A 6,980-nucleotide genomic window follows, 5' to 3' on the forward strand; every position below is an offset into this window, starting at 1 on the left:
GCTTGCCAGAGAAGCGGAGACTGGAATTGGGTGAAGTCCGATTGGGGCCTGTTGCCCCCCCCCCCGTGATGCTGTCCACAGCTGAATAGTCAGCCAGCACCCCAAGGATCGTCCTTGAAGGGTGCCTCTGGAACCGTATCGAAGGCAGAGTGCCCGGGAAAGAGGTGGGAATAGACTGTGGGAGGGGGAGAGAACAGGGATGAGGTTTGGACCTCTTGGGCAGGAGAGAGATGGTGGCGTACTGGTTACGTCACCGGACCCGTAATCCTGAGGCCTCCAGGCTAGCGCTCTGGGACCGGGCGGGGGCGTGTGGACACGGGTTCGAATCTCACCCCGGGCAGCTGGTGGGAATTTAAATCTGGTTAATAAAATCTGGGATTGAGAGTGAGTCTCGGTAACGGCGACCGTGACAACGATCATCGATTGTCGTAAAAAAATAAACCCATCTGGTTCACTAATGTCCCCTTTAGGGAAGGAAATCTGCCGCCCTTCCCCGGTCTGGCCTACATGGGACTCCCAGACCCGCCCCCGACACACACACACAGCTGGTCGACTCTTAACTGCCCTCCTCTGAAACGGCCCGAGCGAGACACTCAGTTCAAGGGGCAATTAGGGGTGGGGAACAAATACTGGCCCCGCCCCCAGCGACGCCCCCCGCCCCCAGCGACGCCCCCAACATCCCCGTGAAATAATTTTTTTAAATGATCTAAATATGTCTTCGATTTAAAAGGGAATTAAAGTTTATTTATTCGCGTCACAAGTCGGCTTACATTAACACCGCAATGAAGTTACTGTGAAAATCCCCTGGTCGCCACACTCCTGTTCGGGTTACACTGAGGGAGAATTTAGCACGGCCGACGCACCCTAACCAGCACGTCTTTCAGACTGTGGGAGGAAACCGGAGGAAACCCACGGGGGTGGGGGCGGGTGGAGAACATGCAACAGACAGTGACCCGAGGCCTGGGGAATCCAACCCCGGGGTCCCTGGCTCCATGAGGCAGCAGTGCTGACCTGACCTTCGGAGGGACGGTGGAGGAAGTGGGGTATATCACAAAGGAGTATAATCATCATTAAACACCAGAAGCTTCAGGTCCAGAGGTGAACCACTTGCGAATTTAAACTCGCATCGTCTGCCAGCAAAGTAATTTTGGGCAGAGGTAACAAGGAGGTGTGTATTTCGCCCCTGTCTGCTGTAAGTATACAATGTATAGGGTAGTTGTAAATAAGTACACTTCTATTTCCGAGTATCACCGCGTTCGCCTTTATAAATTTATGAACACAAAAATCAAGTCAAATAAAACCTTGAGTTATATATGAATGACAGAGATTTATACAGAATCTATATAGAGATTTATATATATATTATCTGTATAGCGGAATGTATTAATGACCTATCTATCAATCAAGACTTGTCTTGAGATTTTTCTCCCCCTCAGGTTAAGCAGCAACTTTTTAAACCTATATTTTTTTCACATTTATATTTTTGTATATAATACATTGGAAATCCAAAACCTTTTAATGTGAGCACTGTATGCAAGTTAATAAACCCTGATGAAGATGTTTGCTTGCGAATGGGTGGCCTGATTTAATTTTTTGCTTTGGAGGGCGGTCCTTCTATACTTCTCCAAGAAGGGAGAATTTAACAATCACCGCTTGATATTCAATGGCATTTCCATCACTGAATCCCCCCTCCTCCCCACTATCAACATCCTGGGGGTTACCGTTGGCCATCGCTGAATCCCCCCCACTATCAACATCCTGGGGGTCACCATTGGCCATCGCTGAATCCCCCCTCCTCCCCACTATCAACATCCTGGGGGTCACCGTTGGCCATCGCTGAATCCCCCCCACTATCAACATCCTGGGGGTCACCATTGACCATCACTGAATCGCCCCACTATCAACATCCTGGGGGTTACCATTGACCAGAAACTGAGCTGGACCCAGCCATATAAATACTGTGGCTCCCAGAGCAGGTCAGAGGCTGGGAATCCTGCGGAGAGTAACTCACCTCCTGACTCCCCAAAGCCTGTCCACCATCTACAAGGCACAAGTCAGGAGTGCGATGGAACACTCTCCACTTGCCTGGATGAGTGCGGCTCCAACAACAATCTCCACTTGCCTGGATGAGCGCGGCTCCCAACAACAATCTCCACTTGCCTGGATGAGTGCGGCTCCCAACAACAATCTCCACTTGCCTGGATGAGTGCGGCTCCCAACAACAATCTCCACTTGCCTGGATGAGTGCGGCTCCAACAACAATCTCCACTTGCCTGGATGAGTGTCTCTCCAACAACAATCTCCACTTGCCTGGATGAGTGCGGCTCCAACAACACTCGAGAAGCTCGACACCATCCAGGACAAAGCAGCCCCGCTCGATCGACACGCTAACCACAAACACTCACTCCCTCCACCCCCGACGCACAGTGTCAGCCATGTGTACCATCATTATGGCTCAGGTTAGAAACTCCACAGTGTTATATGAAGCCAGCCTGAATCATAATTTTTGCATCTTGAATTTGGCTAGGATAAGCATGATATGTTTCACTTCAGGTATGATTCAAGTGACCCACTAGGGAGCTTTTACCAAACAACGTTTATTTAAGAATATAGTTAACATGTATAGTAAGAAAATTAGCAAGAACTTTTATCAATTACAAACAAGAAGCAAAACAACCACACTAATATATAACCCTTAATGAATATATTTAATTATGTTCCAATCAAAACCAAAATCCAATAAACCAAACCGTTTAATCAGATCCATCACTGCACAGGCGAAATCTCGCATGATACTGGAATGCAGTTCCCTCAGTTCAATGCTGATTTCAAATGATCTTGAAAACTCAGAGCAGCTTGTAGTCTTCAAAACACCGAAACATAGATTCTTTACTGCTTTCTGCTAACTGGTAAAGCTTCCAAAATAAAAACCGAGAGAGAAACCTCTTTCAGCTAAGCTTCAGGGGTGGCACAGTGGGTTAGCACTGCTGCCTCACAGCGCCAGGGACCCGGGTTCAATTCCAGCCTCGGGTCACTGTCTGTGTGGAGTTTGCACGTTCTCCCCGTGTCTGCGTGGGTTTCCTCCGGGTGCTCCCGTTTCCTGCCACAGTCCGAAGATGTGCGGGTGAGGTGGATCGGCCATGCTAAATTAGCCCTTGGTGTCCAAAGATGTGTAGTTTAGGTGGATTGGCCATGCTAAATTGCCCCTTGTGTCAGGGGGAATTAGCAGGGTAAATGTGGGTTACGGGAACAGGCCCTGGGTGGGATAGTGGTCGGTACAGACTCGATGGGCCGAATGGCCTCTGTATTGTAGGGATTCTCCGATTCTAACACTGCAGCCAAAACAAGACGAGAAACAACCGCTGGTCACCTGACCGGCACACAGCTCTTTGCTCCTCCCACCAATGACATCACTAAGGATGTGAGGTTAGGCGATGATGTGGAGATGCCGGCGTTGGACTGGGGTAAACACAGTAAGAAGTTTAACAACACCAGGTTAAAGTCCAACAGGTTTATTTGGTAGCAAAAGCCACACAAGCTTTCGAAGCTCTAAGCCCCTTCTTCAGGTGAGTGGGAATTCTGTTCACAAACAGAACTTATAAAGACACAGACTCAATTTACATGAATAATGGTTGGAATGCGAATACTTACAACTAATCAAGTCTTTAAGAAACAAAACAATGGGAGTGGAGAGAGCATCAAGACAGTACACATCTTTTTAGCCTGTCTTGATGCTCTCTCCACTCCCATTGTTTTGTTTCTTAAAGACTGGATTAGTTGTAAGTATTCGCATTCCAACCATTATTCATGTAAATTGAGTCTGTGTCTTTATAAGTTCTGTTTGTGAACAGAATTCCCACTCACCTGAAGAAGGGGCTTAGAGCTTCGAAAGCTTGTGTGGCTTTTGCTACCAAATAAACCTGTTGGACTTTAACCTGGTGTTGTTAAACTTCTTACTGAGGTTAGGCGATGCCATTGGTGGGAGGAGCAAAAACAAACCACTGCAGAGATCATGATTTTTAAAAAAATCTCTTTCAGGGACACTAACGTCAGACCATCCACAAAATGCCCTGAAGTGACTCACCAAGGCTCCTTTTAAGATGGAGCAGAAGAATATCTTATCTCGGGGCGCGGTTAGTCTGTGGAATTCTCCCCTTCCCCCACCCCCCCCATCCCACCACCCCCAGGGAGTAGTGTAGGCTGTGGGCCATGGAATATATCCAAGGCTGAGTTAGAACGATCTTTGATCGACAAGGAGGTCGAGGGTTGGTTGGGGAGTGGTTGGGGGGGTGGGGGTTGGTCAGGGGTCAGACAGGATTAGGGACTCGGAATGAGGGTGAACTGGACATGGTGGAGAGATAATCTACCGCAGGAGTAATAGGATCAGAGAGGGATCGGTTAACCAGACCCACATTGACTCCTGGTCCCGCAAGTCCCTGACTTTAAAATTCTGATCCTTATCTTCTCTCTGTAACCTTGCAACCCCTGCCCCCTCTCCCCCATCTCTGTAACCTCCTCCAGCCCCGACACCCCCTTCCTATCTCTGTAACCTCCTCCAGCCCCCTACACCCCCTCCCTATCTCTGTAACCTCCTCCAGCCCCTACACCTCCTCCAGCCCTTACACCCCCTCCCTATCTCTGTAACCCCCTCCAGCCCCTACACCCCCTCCCTATCTCTGTAACCTCCTCCAGCCCCTACACCCCCTCCCTATCTCTGTAACCTCCTCCAGCCCCTACACCCCCTCCCTATCTCTGTAACCTCCTCCAGCCCCGACACCCCCTCCCTATCTCTGTAACCCCCTCCAGCCCCTACAACCCTCCGAGATCTCTGCGCTCCTCCAATTCCGGCCTCTCGAGCATCCCCCGATTCCCATCGCTCCGCCATTGGCGGCCGTGCCTTCAGCTGCCTGGGGGGCCCTAAGCTCTGGAATTCCCTCCCTGAACCTCTCTACCTCTCCGTCTGCCTTTCTATCCCTATCTCTCTGTCTCTCCCTCTCCATCCCCATCTTTCTGTCTCTCCCTCACTGTCTCTCTCTCTCTCTGTTTCTCTCTCTCTGCCTCCCTCTCTCTCTCTGTCTCTCTCTGCCCCCTTCTCTCTCTCTCTCTGTTTCTCTCTCTCTCCTTTAAGACACTCCTTAAAAACGACCTCTTTGACCCACCCTGAGCTCACCTCCTCCCCCTCCCCTCCCCCCGTGCCCTCCTGCTTTGTTTTATACAGCTGCCGTCCGCCCCAGGGTGTGGTTTCCTCATGTTGACGATGCTATCTAAATGCACATTGTTGTTGGTTAATCCTTTTCCAGCCTTACGTTAGATGAATGATCTCACCCCTCGCTTGCAGTATTGGTCAATAGTTCAGGAGTGACCACAAAGGGGGTGATTTGGGAACCGTGCAGAGTTTGGTTGCAGCGAGTCAGGCATTCCGTGCCACCACACTCATTCGACATGTGGCAAACTGGGCTGGCCCGTACCACAAAACCCAAACCACCCGCAGCCCACTCCCTGGAGGAATGCTGAATCATAGAATCCGACAGTGCAGGAGAAGGCCATTCGGCCCATCGAGCCTGCACCGAGCACAAGCTCACCCAGGCCCTATTCCCGTAACCCCACATATTTACCCTGCTAATCCTCCTGACACTAGTGCAATTTAGCATGGCCAATCCACCTAACCTGCACATCTTTGGACACTAAGGGGCAATTTAGCATGGCCAATCCACCTAACCTGCACATCTTTGGACACTAAGGGGCAATGTAGCATGGCCAATCCCCCTAACCTGCACATCTTTGGACACTAAGGGGCAATTTAGCATGGCCAATCCACCCTAACCTGCACATCTTTGGACACTAAGGGGCAATTTAGCACGGCCAATCCACCCTAACCTGCACATCTTTGGACACTAAGGGGCAATTTAGCATGGCCAATCCACCTAACCTGCACATCTTTGGACACTAAGGGGCAATTTAGCATGGCCAATCCACCTAACCCGCACATCTTTGGACACTAAGGGGCAATTTAGCATGGCCAATCCCCCTAACCTGCACATCTTTGGACACTAAGGGGCAATTTAGCATGGCCAATCCCCCTAACCTGCACATCTTTGGACACTAAGGGGCAATTTAGCATGGCCAATCCCCCTAACCTGCACATCTTTGGACACTAAGGGGCAATTTAGCATGGCCAATCCCCCTAACCTGCACATCTTTGGACACTAAGGGGCAATTTAGCATGGCCAATCCCCCTAACCTGCACATCTTTGGACACTAAGGGGCAATTTAGCATGGCCAATCCACCTAACCTGTACATCTTTGGACACTAAGGGGCAATTTAGCATGGCCAATCCACTTAACCCGCACATTTTATAGAGTGTGGGAGGAAACCGGAGCACCCGGAGGAAACCCACGCAGACACAGGGAGAATGTGCAGACTCCACACAGACAGTGACCCGAGGCCAGAATTGAACCCAGGCCCCCGATGCTGTGAGGCAGCGGTGCGAACCCACTGTGCCACCCCGAAGATTTGATTTGATTTGATTTATTATTGTCACATGTATTGGGATACAGTGAAAAGTATTGTTCCTTGTGCACTATACAGACAAAGCATACTGTTCATAGTGAACGAAACGAGAGGGTGCAGAATGTAGTGTTACAGTCACAGCTAGGGTGTCGAGAAAGATCAACTTAATGCGAGGTAGGTCCATTCAAAAGTCTGACAGCAACAGGGAAGAAGCTGTTCTTGAGTCGGTTGGTACGTGACCTCAGACTTTTGTACATTTTTCCCGATGGTAGAAGGTGGAAGAGAGAATGTCCGGGGTGCGTGGGGGGTCCTTGATTATGCCGGCTGCTTTTCCCTGAGGCAGCAGGAAGTGTTGACAGAGTCAATGGATGGGAGGCTGGTTTGCGTGATGGATTGGGCTACATTCACGACCCTTTGTAGTTCCTTGCGGTCTTGGGCAGAGCAGGAGCCCAGACCAAGCTGTGATTCA

Source organism: Mustelus asterias, unplaced genomic scaffold (assembly GCF_964213995.1).
Source record: "Mustelus asterias unplaced genomic scaffold, sMusAst1.hap1.1 HAP1_SCAFFOLD_3544, whole genome shotgun sequence".
NCBI lineage: Eukaryota > Metazoa > Chordata > Chondrichthyes > Carcharhiniformes > Triakidae > Mustelus > Mustelus asterias.